A 27,414-nucleotide genomic window follows, 5' to 3' on the forward strand; every position below is an offset into this window, starting at 1 on the left:
ATACCTTTGTATCTGCTAATTAAAAAGTCAACAACATTGTTCTTGAGTCTATAGTACTTAATGGGAATAAGTACTTAAAAGAGTAGATTTTTGAAAAGTCCCTCCCACAACAAGTGGGAATTATGGGAGCTACACTTCAAGATGACATTTGGGTGGGGACACAGCCAAACCATATCATCAACTACATTTTATGATTTAAAAGGGAAAAATAAAGTAAGAAAGAGCTTTTGGAAAAATCCACTCCAGCTTCAGGACACCTGGCTTAAAATGAACTTTCATAATGGACCCATTTCATAAAATGGTTTTGTCCTGTTTTCTTGGAAACTTGGCAGTAACTTTGATTGTTTACCTAGAGTCTTAAAAGAAGGTCTGGGTGAACAAACTCTTTTTTTATATTTATAATGAAGGAAAATAGCATCCAAGCTAAATTAACTGTAGGATTTGTTATGTCTTTTAATGCATTCATGGCACTTGCATCTTCAGAAAAAGTAACTCATTAAAAATTCTGCATAATATGCTCTCAACTCATTTGTCATACTGCACATTTCCTATAGAAATAACCCATCTTTATGCAGAATGATAGAATTTTGAAGTAAGTTTATTAACATCCCTTCAGGAATATGTTGTAATATTGGGTTGCAGGTTAAGGGGAAGCCATAGAATCCTTTTTTACCAGTTTTACTTTTGATAGCTGTGCTTTTGTGTACAATGTACTATGATGTAGGGTAAATGCACCTGATAGCAATAACTTAAGCATACCGTTAGAATGATCCTGTATGACAGATAAACCTGAATATGTGTTCTGAGCTGGGGAACCCAGAGCATGGCAAACCTGGAGATTCATTTCTTATTTATGATAAACATCTGTTGCCCCGGCCTTTCCCATAGAACTTGGCAGCACAGGGGATGGAGGCCCTGAGATTTGAGTTAAACGAAGGTTGCTAGGTAGAGGTCATTATGGAGAGGTTGTTAAGTGAAAATGCTATATAAACTGCATGCTCTTTGCAGGCAGTTACAGTCCTGCCACTGGGCTGTGTAGTTATGTTTTCTAGTCTGCCACCACTGGACTCTCCATTAGCCCCTAATAAAACCTGTCTTGTTTGCTGGCTCTGGGTCTCTTCTTTATCCTCTTGAACCTGTTGCCTTCTCTAGTGAGGTTAATGGGGCTTCTGCACAACATATGAACAGCCAAATGTAAGTTTTCTTAATTTTTAATTATATTTTTCTTTACATATTGTGAACATTTTATTTTTCTCACTTTCTCTCTTCAAATCATGTATGAGCTTTTTAAATAATAGCAGCTGTCTTTATTTAGATGCGAATCCCCAGTATTTAATGCATTATCTGATACACAAATATAAAGTGAACATTGAATGCCTAACAGCCTTAAAATGCAAGGCCCTCTTGTTAAACTGTCAAATTGTTCATAATTACTTTATAAATTATCATTTATAATTATAAATTTATCTCTATAATTACATTAAACATATAACAGTGGTAGGAAGTAAGAACACAGTGAGAAAGAGCAGTAGAAATCTGTGGAAATTGCTTTTTTCCAAAGTTGTGTTGAAAGCTTCAGAAACCAAGGATCTGAAACCTATTTCATCATTGTTTCTAAATAGCAGAGGTTTATCATATGCAGAGATGCATCTTGCAGTTTTCTTCTTTCCTCAGACATTTTAGTGGTTCTTAGGGTTACTGAAATCGATGATTCTTCTAGGTCAACCCTCTTTCAGCAGGTTTGGTTATTTACTTGCTTTTAACCTCACAATACCAGGACCAGAGTAAGATATAGTCATGTTTGAGTATTTGGCTCATGTTTTAGAATCCCTTTAATATGTTTTTATAAAAATTAAATAGGAAGACTGGTGACTTGAAGATGATTCAACTGGAAATGATGTTGTTGAGACTGAAAAAAATGAGCCAATTGGCTTATAAATTTTATATGGACCTATATTTTGTAGAATGAGTTGTTGAAATGGGTGTAAACAATACCTCATTGGAGAGTAAAATAGGAAAGTTTATTTTCACAGGCCCATGAATTTTTGGCAGCCAAGAGGACAAACATTTATTAAATGTCTACTAAGCTATATATAACATATTTTAGACCATCTCAGCAACTATAAGTGAGAATTTGCAGAGGTTGTGAATAAGTCATGCTGGTAAAGCAAAGGTGAAACAATTCAAGGTAATTTTTTTTTTTTTTTTTTTTTGAGACAGTCTCACTGTCACCCAGGCTAGAGTGCAGTGCTGTCACCCAGGCTAGAGTGCAGTGCTGTCACCCAGGCTAGATCTTGGCTCACTGCAACCTCTGCCTGCTGGGTTCCAGCCATTCTTGTGCCTCAGCCTCCCTGGTAGCTGGGGCTACAGGCATGCACCACCATTCCTGACTAATATTTGTAGTTTTGTTAGAGATGGGATTTTGCCACATTGCCCAGGCTAGTCTCAGACTCCTGGCCTCAAGCAATTCACCACCTTGGCCTTCCACAATGCCTGGATTATAGGCATGAGCCACTATGCCCAGCTGTTCATGGTATTTTCAAAGGTGAAATTCTTTTTGTAACTAGAATTTCAGAACACTTAGCTCTATGAATTGGTATGGAAGGGAAAAGATGGGCAAAAGTAGTAAGGGGAGGAGTTTTACTTGCCATTGCTGTGATTAAGAAGATCTGGGCTTTGGCAGCTAGACTCTTAGCAATTTCTGTTACCAATTGCAGAACCTGATTTCTGAGTTGGTAGAATACTATGAAAGAAACTAGAGGAGAAAGTCTTCTTCTAAAGATTCTGGGGATGGCAGAAGTGGAATCTCATATTTTCTAAGATGTCCGAGTATCCTTTTGAGGATGTCATTCATTATACATATCAGGGTACTTAGACTCAGAGTTGTCAGATTGTTCTTTCTGCTCACTTATTCCCAGATGAATACAATTCCCCTTAAGGACGATTAACATGTTTGGAACAGGAATCTGGATCAAAGTGAATTGAAAGCTGTCCTAGAAACAGCATGGGAACATTTTTAGCTGAGGCTGAACTTGGAAGTAGGTGCTGGGTACTTTCTGTAGCCTATGTGGTAGTCAGGAGAGCTAATAGGTAAGGCAGGAATCTCATGGATGCCCAGGGCCCTAAGTGGCAGCACTAAAAGAACAGCCAGTAAGGTGAGGTGGGTCCAGTAGCCTCACCCTGAGTTCAAGGCAGAATGACTGTCATTCCGGCATGAAGTGTTGCTGCATATGTCATTGCTTCTCTGAGGATCCAAAGGGACAGAATGATGACAACTGAAGCTGAACTTACTCAGTTACACTGCCCATGTGACTTAACTGATCTAATATAATTGTGATTTGAATCAAGTTTAACAACGAATCTTTGATAGGAGTGACCTGCCCCTTCAGGTTATATGTTTATATGTGAGGAAAGTTGGCCTCATCTCCACTGGGCTTGAGGATTGCTTTTTGGCTCATTTATTTCCCCCTATAATTAATGGCAGTGACACCAAAGACCAGTTAAGTCTAAACATGAGTACTTGTACCCAAGAGAGAGATAAAAGTTTGAATCCCTTTCCTCTGCAAAGTTGCTCAGCATACCCAGTTTTTTACTTAAAGCATCTGAGGTTTAGGTAAAGGGAGAGGCAAAAGGTGGCACAAAAGGGCAGAGCCACTCACTGCCAGGAAGCAAGATTTAATTTGAGATTCAGACCAGGCATGATTGCCCATACCTGTAGTCCCAGCAGTTTGCTGGGCAGATTGCTTGAACTCAGAAGTTGGAGACCAGTCTGTGCAGCATGGTGAAACCTCATCTCTACAAAAAAATACAAAAATTAGCCAGGCATGGTGGTGTGTGCCTGTGGTCCCAGCTGGGGGGAATCTGTTGAGCCCAGGAGGCAGAGGTTGCTGTGAACCAAGACCGTTCCGTGGCACTTCAGCCTGAGTGACACAGTGAAACCCTGTTTGAAAAAAAAAAAAGTAAGCAGCTACCTGCTCAGGTAACCAAATGAACTGCTATACCTCTGCCCAGAGCTGTATATCTTCATTGATAACACCACTTATTTGAGCTTTGGGTACTCCATGATACAACGGTCATAACCACATTACCTGTCAGCTGGGGGTAAGTAGGGATTGCTGTCCATCAGTCCTGATAACATTCCTTCCTCTTCTCACTCAAAGAAGCAACAACCAATGTGCCATTTAGGTAGCTTGTTTCAATCCTGCCTCTCACCACCCAGCCTCTAAAGATTTAACAGGTAGGATGCTGGTGGACTTTCACCCTTCACCCACCTATGACTTGGACAGAAGCATTTGCTTCTTAGTCTTGGGTAGTTTTGAATCTCCTAACTTGGTCCATGAGGACCTTTTGTTCTTCCTTTTCTAGAAAGCAACTGCATTCCATCTTCATCATCATCATCACCAAAACTATCATGAACTGTATAAGGTCTGAGATTTTACCCTATATACTTAGCTTTGCTTACAAGCTAATTAGCTAGAAGCTGTTACTCTTTCATTAGTGGCCAAAGACTTAAGACTCCTGGATCGGAGACTGAGGACTTTACTATTGACAGTAAAGCAATAACCACAGCTTCTTGTTGGCTTTTTTCTATTTCCCATTCCTCTTCTCCCACTATGATGACACAGGGGGCCCGTGATGGGTGCCTATATACTCAGAGAGTTGCACTGCAAAAGAGGAAGACTGTTTTTTTTTTTTTTTTTGTTTTTTTGCGGGGGGTATTTGCAAGATCCACTACTTTTGTAACAAACAGAAGCAAGCTTGCTCTCTGCCTGAGGGAGACATGATTTCATCTCTGAAAATTGCTTACTGTACTTCATCTTTCAAGATTGCTGATTGAAACACAATCCTAAGAAATAACTCAGGTAAAGAGCACTCAGGACTTTTTATTACTGCCATACTGAGGGCAGGCAAAGGGGTACTAAGGGCACATGGAAAATTGCTTCTCTCAGCAGGTATAATCTTTAATGGAGGAGAATTGGGCAATATCTAACAAAACTACATATGCGTTGACCTTTTGACTCTGCAATCCCATTTCTAAGATTTTGCCCTGAAGTTATATGTTAAGTAATGCAGAAATAGAAATACTCAAGAGTTGTCATTTTGGAATTGTCATTTTAAGATGTTGGAAACTTAAATATCCAGACATAGGAGAGTGGTTGAATTAAATATGGTACATCCACAAAATAGCGTACTATGCTGCCACAAAAAAGGATGAAGATTTCCATGAAGTGATATAGAGTAATTTCCAGGGTATATTTTAGGTAGGGAAAAAAAGTAAAGTGTAAAAATTTTATATAATGCCACCTTTGTATAAAAAGGAAGGGGAAGTTTAAATACACATGACTATTTTGTTTTGTTTTTGAGATAGGATCTTGCTCTGTTGCCAAGTGCTGGAGTGCAATCATGGCTCATTGCAGCCTTGACTTTCAGGCTCAAGTGATCCTCCCACTTCAGCCTCCCGAGTAGTTGGGACTACGGGGATGTACCACCATGCCTCCCTCTTAAAAAAAAATTGTAGAGACAGCGGTCTTGCTCTGATTTCAGGGCTGGTATCAAACTCTTGGGCTTAAGCAATCCTCCTGTTTTGGCCTCCCAAAGTGCTGTGATTACAGGTGTGAATCACCACACCTGGCCTCACATGCCTGTTTTTGCAAAAAGAAATACAGGAAAGAAATAAAAATCAAATGTGATTGATTACCTGCAAGAATTGTGTAGGAATGGCATAGATAAGTTAGAAGATAATCATGTTAATGTTTTATGTACTCAAATATAATAAAAGTCAACAAAGATAAGGGGAAAAAAACACCCCAGGGAACTTCTGAATGCCTATTTTGGGCACCAAGCCATGCTTGTGCAGGGGGAGACATTTCAGCTAAAATAACTTAACTGAAATTTGAACAACTGCTCATTGCAGGTAAGACAGGGTGAGTTTTTAGTTTTATTTCACCACTTAACTGTTTTATTTAAAAAAAATTTTTTTTAATCAAGAATCTCTACAGTATATCATCTACCATGTGAGAACATAATCCAAAATTTCTTGATATACAAAATGCAACTAAATGTGGCCCATTCTTAAGAAAAAAGACAATAAATGGAGAAAAGTGAGAAGACAAGGGCTGTGGTTTGAATGTGTTCCCCAAAATTTCATGTGTTGAAAACATGTTCCCCAATGTAACACTATTAAGAGATGGGGTCTTTAAGACGTTATTCACGAGGCAGACCCCCTCATCAATGGATTAGTGTTACTGTTGCAAGAGTGAGCTGTCACAGGAATGGGCACCTACTGAAAGGATGTTTGGCCCACTCTTCTCTCTCTCACATATTTGCTTCCCCTTCTTCCATAGGATTACCCTCTCTAGATGCCGGTGCCATGCTCTTGGACTTCCCAGCCTCCTAGAACTGTGAGAAAAAAAATTTAATCAATTAACAGGAGGTGGCCAAGATGGTTGACTAGAAGCAGCTAGTGTTCGTGGTTCTCACAGAAACAAAAGGAGAGAGTAAATGCAGCGCCTTCAACTGAAACATCCAGGTGCTTGCTTTGGGAATAATCAAGGAAACAACCCACAGAGAAAAGCAAGGCAGGAAAATGGCCCATCTGGGAGCAACACAGAGGCAAGGGAACCTCCCCTGCCCAGGGAAGTGGTGAATGAGTGTGTCACCCTGGGAACCCACACTTCTCTCATGAGTCTTTGCAACCCTTGGTTTGGGAGATCCTTTTGTGAACCCATTTCACCAGGGCCTCAGTCTGACTGACACACAGAGCTACAGGGTGTCCCAGCAGAGCAGCCACAGGGGACACATGGACACTTAGGAGCCTTAAATACTAGATGGCTTTCTGGGCATCCCAGCAAAAGCAGATGCAACTGCAGCAAACTGGGAGGTTAGACACTCCACCCCATACATACTCCTAGGAAAGAGGCTGAATCGAGAGGGCTGAGCAGCAGAAATCTGCAGGTTGCACTTCCATGGCACCTCACAGGATAAGACCCACTGGCTTGGAATTACAGCCAGCCACCAGTAGCAGTGTTACGCCAAGTCGGACCTTCCAGGGGTAGGGCAAGGGCACCATCTTTGCTAATTGGGTGACTTAACCATGCCAGCCTTTGGGCTTTGGAAAGTCCAAGCTAACCCGGGGTGGAAGGGATTCCCCAAAATAGCACAGTTGCTCTACAAAAACACTGGCAGACTTCCTTTTAAAGTGAGTCCTGATCTTGTTTCTTCTCACTGTGTGGGGCCTCCCAGCTGGGGTCTCTAGCTACTCTTGCAAGTGTTCTTTGGCCAACAGAGTTTTGAAACCTCCCTGGGACAAAGCTTCCAGAAGGAAAGGCAAGTTTCCATCTTTGCCCTTTGGGCAATTTAGCCATTCTAGCCTTCAGGCCAACCAGAGGGTAGAAGTGGTATCCAAGCACAGCACAGCTGCTCTATGAAAATGTGGTCAGACTGCTTCTTTAAGTATGCCTCTGATTCTGTTCCTTCTCACTGAGCAGGACCTCCCAACTAGGGCCTCCAGCTGTCCCTGCTGGTGTTCTCTGGCCATGAACACCTGCAGGGACACAGGCACCCCCATATCCACTAGCACTCCACTGTAGCTGCCATACCACAGCACCCCTCAGCACAGTGGATTCTAAACCATGAGGAGCCACAGGACAATGTTAGGGCTCAATACAAGTTCCTTAGAGTTGGAGAACACAGTCCAGGGGTTGGAATTGGAGCTTTGGCCCCCCTAAAAATCTCTCAAAAATGAACTCAGTTGACAGAATCCACCTTATACCACAATCAAATCCTCAAGGTCATCAAACAGGATAAAAGAAAAAATCCAAAGGTCAGCAACCTCAAAGATTAAAGGTAGAAAAGCCCACAAAGATGAGAAAGAATCAGCACCGGCATGATGAAAACTCAAAAAGGCAGAGTGCCTTCTTTTCTCCAAAGGTCTGCATCACCTCCAGCAAGAGTTCAGAACTGGGCTGAGGCTGAGATGGCTGAAATGACAGAAGTAGAGTTCAAGAGTATGGATAGGTACAAAGTTCATTGAACTGCAGGTGTATGTTGTGACCCAAAACAAGGAAGCTAAACATCATGATAAAATGTTACAGGAGCTGACAGACAAAATAGCCAGTAGAGAAAAGAACATAACTTAGCTGATAGAACTGAAAAACACATTACAAGAATTTCCTAATGCAATCACAAATATTAATAGCAGAATAGACCAGGCAGAGGAAAGAATCTCAGAGCTTGGAGACTAGGTTTCTGAAATAAGGCAGACAAGAATAGAGAAAAAAGAATAAAAAAAACTGACAAAACCTTAAAAAATATGGGATTATGGAAAGAGACCAAATATGTAACTGATTGATGTTCTTGAAAGAGATGAGAATAAAACTAACTTGGAAAACGTATTTCAGGATGGCAATCATGAGGACTGCCTCAACCTAACTAGAGAGGCCAACATTCACATTCAGGAAATGCAGAGGACCTCCAGTAAGATATTTCACAAGAATATCATCCCCAGGACACATAATCATCAAATTCTCCAAGGTCAAGATGAAAGAAAAATGTTAAAGGCAATTAGAGAGAAAGGCCAGGTCACATACAGAAGGAATCCCATCATACTAATGGTGGACTTCTCAGCTGAACCCTACAACCCAGAAGAGACTGGGGACCCATATTCAACATTCGTAAAAGAAATGCCAGCACAGAATTTCATATCTGGCCAAGCTAAGTTTCATAAGTGAAGGAAAAATAAGATCCTTTTCAAACAAGCAAATGCTGAGGGAATTTGTTACCACCACACCTGCCTTACAAGAGCTCCTAAAGGAACCACTAAATATGGCAAGAAAGACCATTTACTAGCCACTACAAAAACACACTGAGGTACACAGACCAGTGGCACTATAAAGGAACCACATGTTAAAAGTATGCAAAACATCCAGCTAACATTGTGATGACAAGATGAAATTCACATATATTAACACTAACCTTAAATGTAAATGGGCTAAATGCCCCCAATTAAAGGACACAGAGTGGCAAACTGGTTAAAGACGCAAGACCCATTGGTATGCTGACTTTAAGATACCCATCTCACATGTAATGACACACACAGACTCAAAATAAAAGGATGAAGAAAAATCTACCGGGAAAATGCACAACAAAAAGGCAGGGGTTTCAATCCTAGTTTATGACAAAACAGACTTTAAACCAACAAAGATTAAAAAAAGACAAAGAAGGGCATTACATAATGTTAAAGGGTTCAATATAACAAGATCTAACCTGAATACATATACACCCAACAAAGGAACACCCAGATTTGTAGACCAAGTTCTTGGAGACCTTCAAAGAGACTTAGACTTCCACACAATAATAGTGGGAGACTTTAACACCCTACTGACAATATTAGATCATCAAGACAGAAAATTAAAGATATTCAGGACCTGAACTCAGCACTAGGTCAAGTTGACCTGATAGATACCTACAGAACTCTCCACACCAAAACAATAGAATATACATTCTCATTGCCACATGGCACATACTCTAAAATTGATCACATAACGTTAGTAAAACACTGCTCAGCAAATGTAAATAACTGAAATGACATCTCTTGGACCACAGTGCAATCAAATGAGAAATCAGGACTAGGAAATTCACTCAAAACCATACAATTATGTGGAACTTGAATAACCTGTCTGTACTTGAATGGCCTTTGGGTGAATAATAAAATTCTATTGGAATTCCTGGCCAGGGAAGTCAGATAAAAGAAAGAAAGAAAGGCATCCAAAAAGGAGGAGAGGAAGTCAGACTATCCCTGTTTGCAGACAACTTGGTCCTGCATTTAGAAAACCGCATACTCTCAGCCCAAAAGCTTCTTAAGGTGATAAACAAGCTCAGTCTCAGGATACAAAATGTGCAAAAATAACTAGCATTTCTGTACACCAACAGTCAAGCCAATAGCCAAATCAGAAATGAACTCCCATTCATAACTGCCACAAAAAGAATAAAATATATAGGAATACAGCCAACTAGGAAGGTAAAAGATCTCTGCTAGAACTGCAAGCTGTTGCCCAAAGAAATCAGAGTTGTCACAAGAAAATGAAAAAAGAATTCCACGTTTATGTATACGAAGAGTCAATGTCATGAAAATGGCCATACTGTCTAAACCAATTTGCACATTGAGTGCTATTCCTATTAAACTACCATTGAGATTCTTCACAGAACTGGAAAAAAAGCTATTTTAAAATTCATATGGAACCAAAAAACTCGAATAGCCAATGCAGTTCTAAGGAAAAAGAACAAAGCTGGAGACATCACGTTACCTTACTTCAAACTAGACTACAGGACTACAGTAACCAAAACAGCATGGTTTTGGTACAAAAAGACACATAGACCAATGAAACAGAATAGAGAACCCAGAAATAAGACTGCACACCTACAACTATATGATCTTCAACAAACGACAAAAATAAGCAATGAGAAAAGGATACCCTATTCAATAAATGGTGCTGGGATATGCAGCCATATGCAGAAGACTGAAACTGGATCCCTTTCTTACACCATATACAAAAATTAATATGGAGTAAATATTTAAGTGTAAAACTCAAAGCCCTAAAAATCCTAGAAGGCAACCTAGGCAATACCATTCAGGACATAGGTACAGCAAAGATTTTATGACAGACACCAAAGGTAATTGCAACAAAGGCAAAAATTGACAAATGGTATCTAATTAAATTAAAGAGCTTCTGCACAGCAAAAGAAACTATCAATAGAGTAAACAGACAACCTACAGAATGGGAGAAGGGGGAAGTGCTACACACTTTTAAACAACCAGATCTCGTGAGAAGTCACTATCAAGAGAACAGCAAGGCGGAAGTCCACCTCCATCATCCAGTTTCCTCTCATCAGGCCCCTCCTCCAACACTGAGGATTTCAACTGGACATGAGACTTGGGTTGGGACACAGAGCCAAACCATATCAGACACAAACACTTTTCAAAAACAGATATACATGCAGCCAACAATCGTGAAAACATGGTCAACATCACTCATCATTGGAGAAATGCAAATCAAAACCATAGTGAAATACCATCTCACACCAGTCAGAATGGCTGCGTATAAAAGTAACATGCTGCTGAGGTGGCAGAGAGAAAGGAACATTGATACACTGTTAATGGGAATGTAATTAGTTCAGCCATTGTGGAAGACAACATGAGGATTCCTCAAAGACCTAAAGAGAGAAGTATCATTTGACTCAGCAATCTGATTACTGGGTATATAGCCAAATGAATATAAATTGTTCTACTGTAGAGAAAGATGTGTCTGCATATTTGTTGCAGCACTATTCACAATAGCAAAGACATGGAATCAACCTAAAGACCCATCAATTATAGACTGAATAAAGAAAATGTACATCTACACCATGGAATACTATGCAGCCATAAAAATAACAAGATCATTTTTTTTCTTGCAGGACATGGATGAAGTTGGAGGCCATTATTCTTAGCAAACTAATGCATAAAGAGAAAACCAAATACTGCTTGTTCACACTTGTAAGTGGGAGCTAAGTGAGAACACGAGGACACGTAGAGAAGAACAGCACACAGCACACACTGGGGCCTATCAGAAGGTGGAAGGTAGGAGGAGGAAGAGGATCAGGAAAAAGAACTAACGGGTAGTAGGCTTAATACCTAGCTGGTGAAATAATCTGTGTAACAGCCCCACCCCCCATGACACAAGTTTACCTATGTACAAACCTGCACACATACCACTGAACTCAAAAGATTCTTTTAAAAATTAAGAGTTACCCAGTCTGTGGTTTTCTGTTACAGCAGAAGAAAATAGACTAAGAAAATTGACACAAAGAACTGAGCATCATCAGTCAAGCCTGTGGTCCCAGCTACTCAGGAGGCTCAGGCGGCCTGAGGTCAGGAGTTCGAGGCTCTAGTGCTATGATCTTGCTTGTGAATAACCACTGCACTTTAGCATGGGTAGTAGCAAGACCTCATCTCCATTTCAATAAGTAAATTCTTTTGTGAATGAAAAATGGTACCTGGAAATAAGGCTCTTGCCTTAACAAATACCTGAAAATGTGGAAGTGGCTTTGAAACTGAATAAAGAGCAGAAGCTGGAAGAGTTTGGAAGAGCCGGCCAGAAAAATGACCGTATTGCCGTGAATGGAGCATTAAGGGCAATTATAATGATTGTTTAAAAAAGGCAAGCTATAGGGAAGTCAGAGTCTTCTTTTAGGTTACGTACATGGTTGTGACTGGAACGCTGGTAGCAATTTGGACCATAAAGACCATTCTGATGAGGTCTCAGATAGAAATGAGAAATAAGGTATTGAAAGCTGGGGTAAAGTCCATCATGTTATAAAGTTGCAAAGACCTTGGCTAGGTTATGTCTGTCCCCTATGTCCTAAGTTATGTCCAGGCTTTATGAAATGGAGAATTTGAAAGCAATGAACTAGGATATCTGGCAGAAAAAACATCTAAGCAGCAAAGCACTCAGGCTGCTGTGTGGCTACTTTTAACTGCATTCAGTGAGATATGAGAGCAAAGCGATGATTAAAGACAGAATTTACAATTGAAAGTAGAGCAGAAAGATTTGGAAAACTCAGGCCTAAGCTATCACAGACTGAAACCCCGTCTCTCCTAAAAATACAAAAAGTTAGCTGGGCATGGTGGCGCGTGCCTGTAATCCCAGCTACTCAGGAGGCTGAGGCAGGAGAATTGCCTGAACCCAGGAGGAGGAGGTTGCGGTGAGCCGAGATCGCGCCATTGCACTCCAGCCTGGGTAACAAGAGCGAAACTCCGTCTCAAAAAAAAAAAAAGAAAGAAAAAAACTGGGACAGCTTACTAAGGGGGTGGGCCAAGTGCTGTTTGCTAAAGAGATTACTGCTATGAGGGAGCCAGATATTCATCAAGATAATGAAGGAAAAGACTCAAAGGTATTTCAAAGTTCTTGGAGGCTTCCCCTTCTATCACAGGCCTAGAGCTCTATGAGGAAAGGATGTTTCTGGGGGCAGACCTGGGACATCCTCCTCAGGCTCACTCTCCAAAGCTACTTTGGACCCCTGCTCCTCACATTTCATTGCAGCACCCCTTGGCCACCCCAGCTGTGGCTCAAGCAGGCCCAGATAGGGCTCACCATACCACTCTGGAGGTTACAAACTGTAAACTTTGGTGGAGTCTCCATGGTACTAATTCTGCAGGTACACAGAATGCAAGAACTGTGTAGCTGTGTTTTCCTTCACCAAGACTTAAAAGGAACTCATGGACCACCTGTGTGCCCAGGCAGAGATGTGTCACCAGGGTGGAGCCACTCAGAGGGTCCAAACCAGGACAGTGCCCAGTGGAGCTGTGGAAGTAGGGCCACCCCCAAGACTCTGGAACTTTAGGGAAACCAGTCTGCAACTCCAACCCAAGAGAACTGAAGCATGAACTGAGCCCTGCAAAGCCATAGGTGCAGATCTGCCCAAGGTTTTGGGGGCTCAGCCCCTCACCCCCAACAAGTTATACGCTGTGTCTAGCATACAGGACATGGAGTCAAAGGAGATTATTCTCTGGTTTTAAGGTTTAATGCTGTTTTTACTGTTGTGTTTTCGACTTAGGACCAGTTACCCCTGTCCTTTTGCCTATATCTCTATTTTGGAATGGGAATATTTATCCCGTGTTTGTCCCACTGTTGTGTTTTGGAAATAGATAACTTATTTTGATTTCACAGGCTTACTGCTGGAGGGAATTTGCTCCAGGATGAATCAGGCCTTGAGTCTCACCCATATCTGATTTGGATGAGACTTTAGACTTTTGAGTTGATGCTGGAACAAGTTAAGACTCTGGGGCTATTGGGATGGAATGACTGTATTTTGCATTGTGAAGACATAAATTTTGGGGTTTGGGGCAAAATGCTATGGTTTGTATGTATCCCTTAGAAGTTCATAAGTTGAAAAATTAATCTTCCATGTAACAGTATTAGGAATGGGGCTTTTAAGAGGTGATTAGCGCATGAGTGTAAAGGGGGAATGGGAGGCACTTACTGTTCCCCAATTGGATGTGTTTTTTTTCCAAGTCCTTGGGCTTTTACTCACCCAAAAATGGGTCAGAGACCCTGGGGCCATGGTGATACTGTTCAAGTAAATATCGGACTCAGAGTTTTGCAGAAAATTGATTTATTAAGCAGAGAGAGAGAGAGAGAGAGAGCTCCCACACTGTTGTGGGAAGGGATCCATAGATGGAATCTGCACAGATAAGGGGCAGGGGGACTTCTAATCTGGGAGTTACTCCTGCCCCATTTAAGTTCTTGTCCCATGAGAGGAGTTCCCTCAAACTTCTGCTGGAGTGATTGATTTTTGACTGTCTGGCCCACAACAGAGCTCGTCCTTTCAAGGCTTTTTTAAACAAAGGAAGCTCACTTGGGTAGTCTACCTTTCCCATGAGCAGGAAAGTTAGGCAACTCTAGGCTCTCGGATAGGAGGGTGGATAGAGGTATGGCACTGGGAAGTTCTTGCTTTTGAAACCACGCCCCTAGTGTACTTGGGGAGAGAAGTTAATACAGTCCCTCCGTCCCCCCTCTGAACAGGGAAGTCCAACTGCTGTTGGGACACAGGTGTTGTTTGCTTTTTACATACTTCCTGCTGAATTGGGGCCCTGCACTTGAGGTTTCCTTCACAGGGGAGTCTTTCAGGCGTGAAGGTTGATCCAGAGGTTCACAATAGAGCTTATGAGCCAAGGACATCTGGGGTTCCAGTTGCAGGATTATTTGTGGCCTTATGGTTTTAATTTTAGAAGAAATGAATGTGACAAGAAGGTTAAAAATGGGAAGCCCAGAGGCCAACAAATATAGAATGATTATAGAGAGGCCTAGGAGAGGATACAGCCAGGACAGCCAGTTGTTAAACAAGCTTCATGATACTGTTTCTTGAAGGTCTGTAGCCCTGTGTTTGATTGATTCCTGAGTTTTTAAACTTTGTTAAGACAACACTTAATTGGTTTACAAAGTAACAGCATTTTTTTCTAGAAAGAGACAGGTTCCCTATCTTAGCTTTTAGCAGATTTCGGGCCCTTTTACTTTGGAGAGCTACAGCAGCTAAAGAGTTAAGCTGTGTTTGTAGAGTGAGCTGCCTTTGCAGAGAGAATTAGCAACCTTTTTAAAGTTATTATTTAACTCCTGGGATAGCTTAGATTAAAACTGAGTAGAGGAAGTAACTTTTCTAATGCCAGTACCAAGTTTTCCTATTATTCCGGCTTCCCCCTGGCCGTCCACTATGAAAGGGATAATTGGAGTTTGAGAGATAGCAAGGTTAAGAGTGATAGTCTGTTAATGTCAGGATGTAAATTAGACTCCTAGCAGTTACTTTCCTGGGGATCTTGTCAGAAGAGCAAACATATTTCCTTTAATGGCTTGTAGGTGTATGATGGGTTGTCTTCTGGAATGTCAGGCTGTGGAGTGAGGCCTATGATTTTTTTTCAGGAGGTGTCCAAGGCTTTAGTCAAGTATGATGAATTCATGAGTCATTTCCCACCACCTTGACTGTCGTTGGAGTAGACAGAATAACCGAAAATGGTCCTTCCCAAGATGGGCCTAGAGAGGGAGAATCTGAGGGGAGAGATTTAACCAGTACCAAGTCTCCAAGGCAGAACAACTGTTTCCCTTTTTCCCTGGGGTGTCCTTTAGGTAAGGTTTTAAGAGCTTGTAGGTACTTAGCCAAGGAGGTTATATCTTTTATTAGATCTTCTGTTTCTTTGTCTAGTACAAGATTATTGGTAAGAAAGGGCCTTCCATAAAGCATCCATAGGGGCTGAGTCCTATTTTCTGAGGAGAGTTTCGAGAACTTAAGAGTGGTATCAGTAATAGAGAAGACCAGGAGATGTGGGTTTCCCATGCCAAGGTTTTCAGGTGTTTTTTAAGAATTGTATTTATCTTTTCTACTTTCCCTGAGGACTGAGGCCTCCAAGCACAGTGGAGATGATACTGTATTCCTGACGCCCTGGAAATTCCTCGGGTTCCTGCAGCTTTGAAGGCAGAGACATTATTGCTTTGAAGACAGCAAGAGAATCTGAATTTAGGGATTATTTTATTAATCTGGACTTTTATTACCTCTTGGGCTTTTTTTGTTCTGCACAGGAAAACCTTAACCCAGTTTGTAGAAGTCTTTACACATACTCACAGATGTTGATATCCCCGACACTTAGGCATATATATGGTAAAGTCCATTTGTCAGTTCTTACCTGGGTAATGACCAGCTCACTGTTCCCTAGGAGGAGCTTTGTGACGTGCCAAAGGATTATTTTTCTGGCATAATTTACATCCTTTGACTATTTGTTGGACAGCCTTGAAGAGGCCTTTTTCTGTAAATATAGATTTGGCCATTCGATGTGTATTCTCTATACTCGTATGGAAGGTTTGATGCAGGGTTTTAAGTTTGAGGCAGGGATATTACCCACTCTACCTCTTCTGGTGAGTATTGAGGCTTAGTTCCCTGGAGAGGGTTTTCCCATATTAAAGGTCCTTATGTAAATTCTTGTCTAGCTGCCCTTTTTGCTTCTAGGTCAGCTCGGCAATTGCTCTCTGCTTTCTTCTCATCTCTTTCTGGTGACCCCGGCAGTGTAAGACTACTACCTTTTTCAGTTATTGGACAGCTTTTAATAAGTCTAAAACTTCCTTATGATATTTAGTGGGAGTGTCTGCTGAGGTTAGGAACTCTTTTTCCTTCCACATGGCAGCATGGGCATGCAGAACCAGGTAAGCATATTTGGAATCTGTGTATATGTTTATTCTCTTTCCTTTTCCTCATTTTAGAGCTTGAGTGAGGGCTACCAGTTCTGCAAGCTGGGCACTAGTCCCAGGAGGAAGGAAATTACTTCCAAGTACTGTGTGATCACTGAGTACTGCATATCCTGCTTTTTGGACTCCATTTTCTCTATAAATGAACTTCCATCAGTGTATAGGTTAAGGTTAGGATTTGCTAGAGGAGTTTCTAAGAGATTCTCTTGAGCCGCATAGTTCTGAGCTATAACCTGCTGATAGTTATGTTCTGTGTCTGATTGTTCTCAGGAAGAAAAGTAGCTGGGTTGAGGGCTATACGTGTGTGCGGCGGAAGCTCAGGCCCTTTGATCATTATTAAGGCCTGATATTTGAGTAAGCAATTGTTAGAGAGCCATAAGCCTCCTTTAGAGGCCAGAATGCCAGCTGCATTATGTGAAGTCTACACAGTTCAGTCTTTCCCTTGCACTATTTTAACGGCTTTTGAGACCAGTATAGCCACTGTGGCTACACCTCACAAGCAGTGTGGCCAGCCTTTTGCTACTGCATCAGTTTCCTTCCTTAGGTATGCCACTGGTTGTGGTGTGGTCCCCTGAGTCTAGGTGAGAAACCCCAGTCCCACTTCTGACTTTTCCTTAACATATAGGAAGAAGTTGCTTCCTGTAGGAAGGCTTAGAGCTGGAGCCTGCAGTAGTGCCTGCTTTAGAGTCTGAAAGGCTGCCCCAGCTGTAGGGTCCCATTGTATTAGATGGCTGTTGGCTTTTTGGGTTTCCTTGACCAGAGTGTATAGGGGTTTTGCTATTTCACCATATCTGGTAATCCACAGTTGGAATAAAAGCAGTTATTCCCAAGAATCCCTGCAACTGTTTTAAGGTGTTTGGACAGGGGAAGGACAGTATGGGTTGGACATGTTCTTTATCAAGGGCCTGAGTGCTCTTAGACAAGACAAGGTATTTTACCTCTTGCCTATAAAGTTAGGCCTTTGGTTTGGAAACCTTATATCCACAGGTGGCAAGGAAGTTTAGGAGGTCCTGGGTAGCCTGCTGACACTGGGTTTCTGAGTTTGCAGTTAAAAGTAAGTTATCCAGATATTGAAGACCCAGAGTATCTGGATGTGAAAAATTACTAAGTTCCTGGGCTAGAGCCTGGCTAAATAGGTAGGGGCTATCTGGAAAGCCCTGGGGTAACATTGTCCAGGTGAGCTGAGAACTCTAGTCTAAAGGGTCTTCAAAGGCGAACAGAAACTGGGAGTCAAGATGTAATGGAACACAAAAAAGGCATCCTTAAGGTCCAGGACTGTAAACCATGGTGCCTCTCCTGGTATTTGAGAGAGCAAGGTGTAAGGGTTAGGTACAGCTGGGTATAAAGGAATCAGCTTCATTAATAAGCCTGGGATCTTGCACCAGCCTCCATTGTTCGTTAGGTTTTTCTACTCCTAAAATCGGAGTATTACAAGGGCTATCACAGGACTTTGCTAGACCCTGAGCTTTTAAGTCCTTTACAATATCCTGTAGCCCCTTTCTGGCTTCTGGTCTTATGGGGGTACTGTCTTTGGTAAGGAAGAGGTGGGATTCCTTAGCCTTATTTGAATTGGGCATGCATTTCTTGCCCATCCAAATTGTTCATCAATTGCCCAAACCTCGGGATTAATTCCTTCTTGATATAATGGGCAGCAGAGAGAGATTTCCTCCCTGATGAGGTTTATATAGATAATGGCTCCTGCTTTAGCTAACAGGTCCTGCCCTACTAAGGGAGTGGGATTTTCTGGCATGATGAGGAAGGCATGAGAGAAGAGTATATCTCCCCAGTTATAGCTTAGGAGCAGAGAGAAATATCAGGAGACTGCTTGTCCTAGGACTCCTTGGACATTACAGACTTGGAGGACAGCTGTCCAGGACAGGAGAGTAAAATGGAGAAGGCCACACCAGTGTCCGGGAGGAGGTTAACGTCCTTGGCCCTCTATGGTCAGCTTTGCCCAGGCCTTGTTGCAGGTGATGACTTATGCTGGTGCTTGCCCTGGGCACTCTCAGTCCTATTGTTGGGTCATCTGGTTAGCCACCTCAGGCCCTGGGAACCTCCATCCCCTGGGACAGTGTGCTTTCCAGTGATCCCCTTGGCACAACAGGCAAGGACGAGGTGGTGGTTCATCTCTCAAGGGACAGTTTCTTACAAAGTATCCTGTTAGGTCATAGTGGTAACAAGCTCTGCCAGACTGGCAGCTAACCCAAGCCTTTCCCTCATTTGAACCCCTTGGGTTAGCTTGCCTGAGGGCCATGATTAGGGCTGCTGTTTTTCTCTGGTCTCTCCTGTTCATTTCAGCCTCTTCCTTCTGGTCTCTTATAAAACATCGAGGTTGCTAGGTTTAGTAATGATTCTAGACTCTTCTGGCCCAGGGCTCCGAATGTCTGCTGCTGACTACATAATAAACTTGTCCTTTAGTATTAACTGACCCTTGATGGAGTTTGACAACAGGGTAGTGTATTTTCTTAAGGCCTCCCACAATTGCTCAAAGAAGGCTTTTGGGTTTTCTTCCTTTCCCTGAGTTATGGTGGATAACATTGCATAGTTCATGGGCTTCTTCCTAGTTTGCTTTAATCCCTCAAGTATGCAGGTCAAGAGGTGCCTACGATTCCAGTCCCCTTGTTCTGAGTCAGGATCCCAGCGAGGGTCCGTGCTAGGGACTGCTTGTCTACCTGTAGGAAATCTATTCTTTTCTTCTGGTGTTATTTGGTTATATACTTGACTAAGGTACCAGGTGTCCCCAAACTCTTGAGCTGCTGCTAGAGCAGCCACTCTTTCATTGCTGGTTAGGGTTTGACTAAGCAATAACATGATATTTTTCCAATCTGATTCGAAGGACTGACCGAGGCCCTGCCGAACATATATGTACTTGTCTGGGTCATCTGAAAATTTTCCTGAGTCTGCCTTGATTTACTTTAAGTCAGAAAGTGAAAAGGGAGTGTGCACCTTAGTTGGACCAAACTCTCCTCCTACTGCCTGTGGGGGCAGAGTCTGGGCATCCTAGTAGCCTGAGATGCCTTGGCGTTTCAGCCTCCCCTGGCTCCTTTTGGGTTATTGGGGCTGAGGAGGCCTGGTCAGCATTTGTGGAGGGAGAAGCCACAGGGAGTCCCAAATGTGGGAGTAGTCGTGAGGAGGGGTTAGTAAGGTATGGGGAACAGGCCTTACATAGCTGAGGATTATTCCTTAGAGAAAAGAAAACTCGCACATAGGGGACGTCAAACTATTTACCTTCGCTCTTACAAAACAGTTCTAATTGTGGAATGGTGTCATAATTTATACTTCCCTTAGGAGGCCAGGTTTTTCCACTCAGCAGGGGATATTGCAGCCATGCTGTTCAGCAGAGAAAAATGAGCTTCTTCTTCAAAGATTATGTGTTAAATGGGTCCCAGTTCTCCAGGGTGCATTTTAAAGGAAACTTTATCTTGGGAAGAGTAGCACCCATCTGAAATCAAACACAGGAATGCCCGCATCCCTGGTTATTAATGCAATTGCTAGTTCTGGGGTGTTCCCCAGTTATGGCACCCATAACTGGGTGCCCAAGATGCATGATCATCTTTCGGGGCCTCCATGGGGACTCATGCTCACTGTCTACATGCCTTTATTGACCACCATAAAGACATGGACTGCTGGGATGGGTGTTTCATATCAGTGAGTCCCTGAACCAGGCCAGTGAGGCTTGGGTGATGGGTACCAATATTCCCTAGCAAGAGTTCCATTAATATAGGCCTGATTATAAAGCTGCCCTAGTAGTATAAACTTCTAGGGAGGAATCTGAGCACACAATTTAAAGAAGGTGGGGCCACGCGGCTGAGATCAGAAAAACAATGCCCTCAGGACTCGGGTCTCCTCCCCCACCCTACTTTCCATTATAGGAAAATTCCCTAGGGTTGTGGGGCCTGTAATTAACTATTTGAGCCTAGGACCCGGTTTGATTACGGTCTTCTAGATACGGAAGTTCTGTCGTAGGGAGAAACAATCCTAAGCAAGACAAATTACACATTTTTAGATTTTGGCACCATTCAGTTGCGTTTGGAAATTTGTGGGTGACAAAAAAAAAAATATTCTTCACAGCCTTCACCTTCTGGACTTCCCAAGATGTTTCCCCACTTATGCCCCAGTTAATCCTGACTACCAGGGATTTAAACCAGCAACCTTGTGGTTGCTAGCCCTGCACCTTAACCACTGCACTAGCAGGCAGCTCCTGTGCTGGTGGACTGCTGGGAAGAAGTCTGCCTTACAGAAATCTGGACCCAGAAGGTGAGGGCCTGAAAGTGAAAACTGTTTGCCACTGTTAGTTTGAAAGCCAGGTGTGTCCCACACAGTCGCGCCTGCAGCCTCTTTTGTGCACTCAGCCCAGGGAAAGCATGCCTGCCCCTGCAGGGTTCCCTGGTTCACCATGTTGGACGCTGGGACCACAAGCACCGTTGGGCACCTCTCTGCACTGCGTCTTCCCACCCTGGGTATGCTAGAGAGGCTTTCCTGGCTTGCCCTTGTGCTCTAGAGGTGGGCTTGGAGCCTCTGGTATCTTTTAAATTCTGGCAGTTGTGCCATTTAAAAGTGGGCCTTACAGCATGCATGGTGCCCTGCTCTGTGGGCTCAGCTAATGGGACTTTTAATCTGGGGGGAGCACTCCCGAGGCTTGATGAGGGTGCTGGCAGGGGGTGGGTGGTGCCCCAGGGGCAGGAGCCCCCAGGCCTGGCCTGACCAGACCAGACCCAGAGAAACAACCGAGAGAGGGAGCAAGGAGGCTTGAAGAAAGCCAGGCACAGTGCCTTTTAAAATCTGGCCAGCCTGTGCTATTTAGATGCTGGGCCGAGCCTGCAAAGGCAACCATGAGTGTCCGACCCCACCGAACCCGCACCCACAGCTGCTATTCCCACAGCATTCAGTGTGGCGATTCTCCTTACCAGAATTATGAGAAGCTATGGGACAGAGTTTGGCCAGTGAGAGGGGTTTGATTGCACTCACTGCTCCAAAGTAATACAGTCTCTTACTCTGTTTCCTCCTAGCTGGCTCGCCACAGATGTAGCTGGGGGATAGGAGATGCGCACTGTTCTCCAGTTGGACGTGTCTTTTTCCAGGTCCTTGGGCTCTCACTCACCCAAGAATGAGTAGGAGACCCTGGCAGGGTGGTGATATTGTTCAAGTAAATCGGACCCAAAGAGTTTTGCAGAAAAGTGATTTATTAGGCAGAGAGAGAGAAAGAGAAGTGGGGGTGGGGGGAGAGAGAGAGAGGAAGCTCCCAAGCTGTCATGGGAGGGGATCCAGAGATGGAGTCTGCACAGGTAAGGAGCAGGGGGTCTTTTAATCTGGGAGTTACTCCCGCCCCATTCAACTCCATGAGAGGAGTTCCCTCAAACTTCCACTGGAGTGATGGATCTTCAACTTTGATATTAGACTGGCTGTCCGGCCCACAACAGAGCTCTTTCTTCCAGGGCTTTTCATGGGCTTTTTTAAACAAAGGAAGCTCACTTTCCTGCACATGGGAAAGTTAGATGAAGAACTCTAGGCTCCTGGATGTGGGGGATGGATAGAGGTACAGTGCTGGGAAGTTCTTGCCTTTGAAACCATGCCCCTTGTGGACTTGGGAAGAGAAGTTAATACAGTCCCTCCTAAAGGCTCTCCACTTATGAACAGATGAATGCTTTTATCATGGAAGTGTTAGTTACAGTGGGAGTGTGCAAAATACATCAAGCATTTCACAGGAGAGTAAATATACACAGCCTGAAAACTGAAGGAACAAATGAAGAGGTGTTCAACATTGTTAGTGATTAGGGAAGTGCAAATCAAGACCACAGTGATATTTTATGCCCATTAGATTGGTAAAAATCAAAATCAAGTGTTAGAGAAGACGTAGGTCTACTGGATTTTTAAAATAAAATGTTAACAGGAATGTAGATTGATGGAATCATTTCAATAAATATTTTGATATTATCTCCCAAACTTTAAAAGTCTAGCAATTTTATACCTAAACGTATACTTAATAGTAATTGTTGCATACATACAACTGGCGACACATACAAGAATGTTTACTGTAGTACCATTCACAATAGCAAATTTTGAAACAACAATAATGCCCACCAAGATGAATAAATTATATTTACATAATGAAATATTCAGCAGTTAAAGTTAATTAACTACATCAATATACAGTACTGTGGGTGACTCCCAGTAATGTAAAGTGAAAAATGTTACATCCTAAAAGGTCATAAATAGCATACCATTTTTGTAATTTTTTTAAACATAAAAAATTATTTTTGGGACTGTACATACAAAAAGGGGATGAACGTGGGATTTCAAATGATGGTTATTTGGGGTGGATGAAAATGTATAAATTTCATTGCAGAAATAATGTATTTGATTATGTATTTATTATGTATTAATGTATTTGAGTATGTATTAGAAATCCAGTGATTATAATACATGTAATGTATGTATTGCCCACTAAACTCCAAAGTATTACTAATTTCAAACTACATTTGGACACAGTGGTTTCAGTTAAGAGACTGTGAATCTATAGAGGTCTGGAATGAGAGGCAGCAATGGAGATATATTTTGAAGATAAAATGGAGGAGACTTGCAGATGAACTTGAAGAAGAGGGAAGAATCGAGGATGACTACTAGGTTAGCTGGGCAAATGGTAGTGTCCTTTCTTAAAATTGGGAATAGGAATGTGGACTACATAGATTTGGGAGGGTATTGACATTGATCTGGTATTAATAAATGCTTAAATCTGGACTGATCTTGATGTAATTTTCAAATATTATTTTCCTGTACATTCCTTCTCAGCTGCCCTCACTCGGAGATGGCTGTGAATCTCTAGTGCATTTTCTCTCTGTGGATAGACAGAGTTTCTAATTCCTGGCTCAGTTTTTTCTTCTGTTGCACACAGGCTCTCTTGGTAGGGAGTAGGCAGTCACTAGCCTCTTCCACAGTCACTCAGTCTCTGTTGTTTCCACTTAATTTGCCCACCAGGCTGCTTCTGACAAAGATTTTTTTGGAAGTGTCAGTCCACAAAACGTATACTGAGCTCAGAGAACAGTGGGAGCTATGACAGTTGCTGGCCTGGGAAAAAGACTTCTGCCAGCAAGGGATGATGGATATGTCTTAACCCATTTAATGTTACTCTAGAAAATACCTGAGGCTGGTTAGTTTACGATGAGGCTTTTTTGGCTCACGATTCTATGGATTGTGCAAGAAGCATGGAGCCAGCATTTGCTTCTGGCGACGGCCTCGGGCTGTTTCTACTTGTCATGGAAAGTGGAGAGCCTGCATGTGCAGAGATCATATGGTGAGAGAGGAAGCAAGAGGGGGGATGCCAGGCTCTTTTAACAACCAGCTCTCATGGGCACTAACAGAGCAAGAACTCAATTCTCCCTCCCCAGGAAGGGAATTACCGTATTCCTAAAGTATCTATTCTTGATGTCCCCAACAAGTCTCATGTTGAATTGTAATCCTCATTGTTGGATGTGGGGCATGGTTGAGGGTGTATGACCCCTAGTTGGGGTCATGGGTACAGATCACTCATGGCTTGGTGCTGTTCTCATGATAATGAGTGAGATCTCACAAGATACGGTTAAGTGTGTTTCACCTCCCACTCAACTCTCTCTCCTGCTCCTGCTTTCACCATGTGACATGCCTGTTCCTGCTTGGCCTTCTGCTGTGAGTAAAAGCTTCCAGACACTGAGTAGATGCTGGTACCATGCTTCCTGTACAGCCTGCAGAACTCTGAACTAATTAAACCTTGTTTCTTTATAAATAACCCAGTCTCTGGTATATCTTTGTAGCAATGAAAGAATGGCCTAACACAACCCCTGTGACTCAGATACCTCCCACTAGGCCACATCTCCAACACTGGGGATCAAATTTCAAGTTGAGATTTGGAAAGGACAAATATCCAAACTATAATGGGGATGACCATTTCTATGTGACTCAGAAGAATTTTTCCTACATAACTATTTTCTCATTCTAAACTATGCAGAACACCCAGCCTTGACCCCACTGCATGCAGGGACAAGTTAGTAGGCCACAGAAGGCAGCCACACAGGATATGCATTGCAGAAGAATGATTTCTGGGGTGTCCCAAGCTAGAAAGGAGCTTGAAATGCAGCCAAGAGTAGCACCTCTTCTGTAGGGTGAAGTGGGCAACCCTGGGGCTAAGAGAAGGAGTATGCAAAATGGGACCTAAATTCACATCCCCAATTGCTATGGGTTCATTGTTGGACCCAAATCCAACCACCTAAACCTTGTATCAATTTCCAGTAGTAAAGCGGTGATGTCATGTTGCTAATGATTTTTGTAGAGGTGGGGGCTTGCTTTGTTGCCCAGGCTGGTCTGGAGCTCCTAGCTTCAAGTGATCCCCACACCTCGGCCTCCCAAAGTGCTGGGATTACAGACATGAGCCACCATGCCTGGCTGCACCTTGCTAATTTAAGAGAACCATATATCCAGTAAATATGTAATAACACTATTGTCCTTTCTGAGACTCAGGTGAGATTGAGGTCTGTAAGGAAAGTTTTACAAATTCAAGAGCAAACTCTAATTATGACTATATGTCAATGTCACATGCTTATATTTGAACCTATTCTTGAGAAGCATGTCTTTTTATATAGGAGACACCTAACTTTGAGGTTATAGTGGTTCATTTTGGAATTCTGAAATACAAAGCATTATGTTTTTATAGAGAACTAAAAATTGTTTTCCCAAAATAGATTATTGTAAAGATAATTGAAGTCAGATGGATTACCTGGCAAATTCTACAAAACATTTGAGGAAATTATACCAATTCTCTATATCTCTTTCAGATGATAGATGCAAAAGGAATACCTTCTAACTTGTTCTATGAGGCCAGAATTGCCCAGATGTCAAAGACATTACAAGAAAGAACACTAAACCAATACTTCTCTTGGACCTATAAATATCTCTTTTGTATCTATCTAGATGTAAAAATCCTCAATAAAATATTAGCAAATTGAATTTTAAAATGTATCCAATTTTATACAACAACCAAGTGGGTTTTACTCCAAGCATTAAAAGCTGGTCCAATATTTGAAAATCAATTAATGTAATCCATCTTATCAAAACATTAAAAAATTAAATCACATAATGATATCAATCGATGCCAAAAAAAATAGCATTTGACAAAATCCCACAGACATTCATGATAAAAACCCTCAGGAAACTGGGAATAGAGGAGAGCTTCCTCAACCTGATAACTGTCTACAAAACACCTACGGCTTACATTATACTTAATGGTGACAAACTAGAGGTTTTTCCACTAAGATCAGTAACAAGGCAAGAATGTGCTCTCTCCCCACTTTTTCCACATCATACTGGAAGTCCTAGCTAAACAAGACAAAAGGTATACATACTGGGCAGGAAGGAATAAAACCTTGTCTGCAGATGACATGATTATCTGTGCAGAAATAAAATCCACAATAAAAAATTGGAACTAATACATGATTATTGCAAAGTTGCAGGATACAAGGTCAAGAAATAAAAATGAACCACTTAATACCAGCAATGAACTAGTGAAATTTGAAATTGGAAGCAGAATACCATTACATGAACACCCCCCAAAATGAAATACGTAAATTTAAAACTTCTTTTTATTAGGTATAAAATTTTTTAATATCCATGAGATCTGTATGAGGAAAACTACAAAACTCTGATGAAAGAAATAATAAAAGATATTTCATGTTCATGAATAAAAATACTATTGTCAAGATGTCAGTTCTTCCCAACTTGATGTACAGATTCAACACAGTCTCAATCAATCCCAGCAAGCCCTTTTGTGGATATCAACAAAGTGATTCTAAAGTTTATGCGGTGAGGCAAAGGACCTAGGCTAGCCAACACAATATTAAAGGAGAAGGAGCAAAACTAGAAGACTGACAGTACTGACTGCAAGATTTATTATAAAGCTATAGTGATCAGCCAGGCGCGGTGGCTCATGCCTATAATCCCAGCACTTTGGGAGGCCGAGGCGGGTGGATCACGAGGTCAACAGATCGAGACCATCCTGGTCAACATGGTGAAACCCCGTCTCTACAAAAAATTAGCTGGGCATGGTGGTGCATGCCTGTAGTCCCAGCTACTCGGGAGGCTGAGGCAGGAGAATTGCTTGAACCCAGGAGGCAGAGGTTGTGGTGAGCCGAGATCGCACCATTGCACTCCAGTCTGGGTATCAAGAGCGAAACTCCGTCTCAAAAAAAATAAATAAATAAAATAAATAAGGCTATAGTAATCAAGACAGTGCGATATTGGCAAAAGAATAGACAAATGGATCAATGAACAGAACAGAGAACCCACAAACAGACCCACATAAATATAGCCAACTGATCTTTGACAAAGGAGCAAAGGCAATGCAATGGACAAAAAAATAGTCTTCTCAACTTTTGATATCTACATCAGAAAAAAATCAAATTTACACACTGACTTTACCTCCTTCAGAAAAGTTAACTCAAAATGGATCATAGAACAAAATTTAAAACAAAACTATAGGACTAGAGGATAATAGAGAATCTAGAAGACTGGGCTTGGTGATTTTTTTTGATAAAACACCAAAGGTATGATGCATGAAAGAAGTAATTGGTAAACTGAGCTTCATTGAAATTAAAAACTTCTGCTTTCCAAAAGACACTGTGAC

At 42.1% G+C, this 27,414-nt stretch overlaps 1 protein-coding gene and 1 long non-coding RNA gene across 2 annotated transcripts in view; both read left to right on the forward strand.

Moving 5' to 3' along the window:
• The window catches only part of PSTK (phosphoseryl-tRNA kinase), a 44,799-nt gene that overhangs the window by 3,200 nt on the left and 14,185 nt on the right, over positions 1–27,414 (forward strand). The gene's annotated exons all lie outside the window — the stretch shown is intronic.
• Positions 6,402–23,504, forward strand: LOC144578772 (uncharacterized). The gene is made up of 2 exons (XR_013525169.1): positions 6,402–6,529; positions 11,813–23,504. It is a non-coding gene; the product is annotated as an uncharacterized LOC144578772 (long non-coding RNA).

This window comes from Callithrix jacchus, chromosome 12 (assembly GCF_049354715.1).
Source record: "Callithrix jacchus isolate 240 chromosome 12, calJac240_pri, whole genome shotgun sequence".
NCBI lineage: Eukaryota > Metazoa > Chordata > Mammalia > Primates > Cebidae > Callithrix > Callithrix jacchus.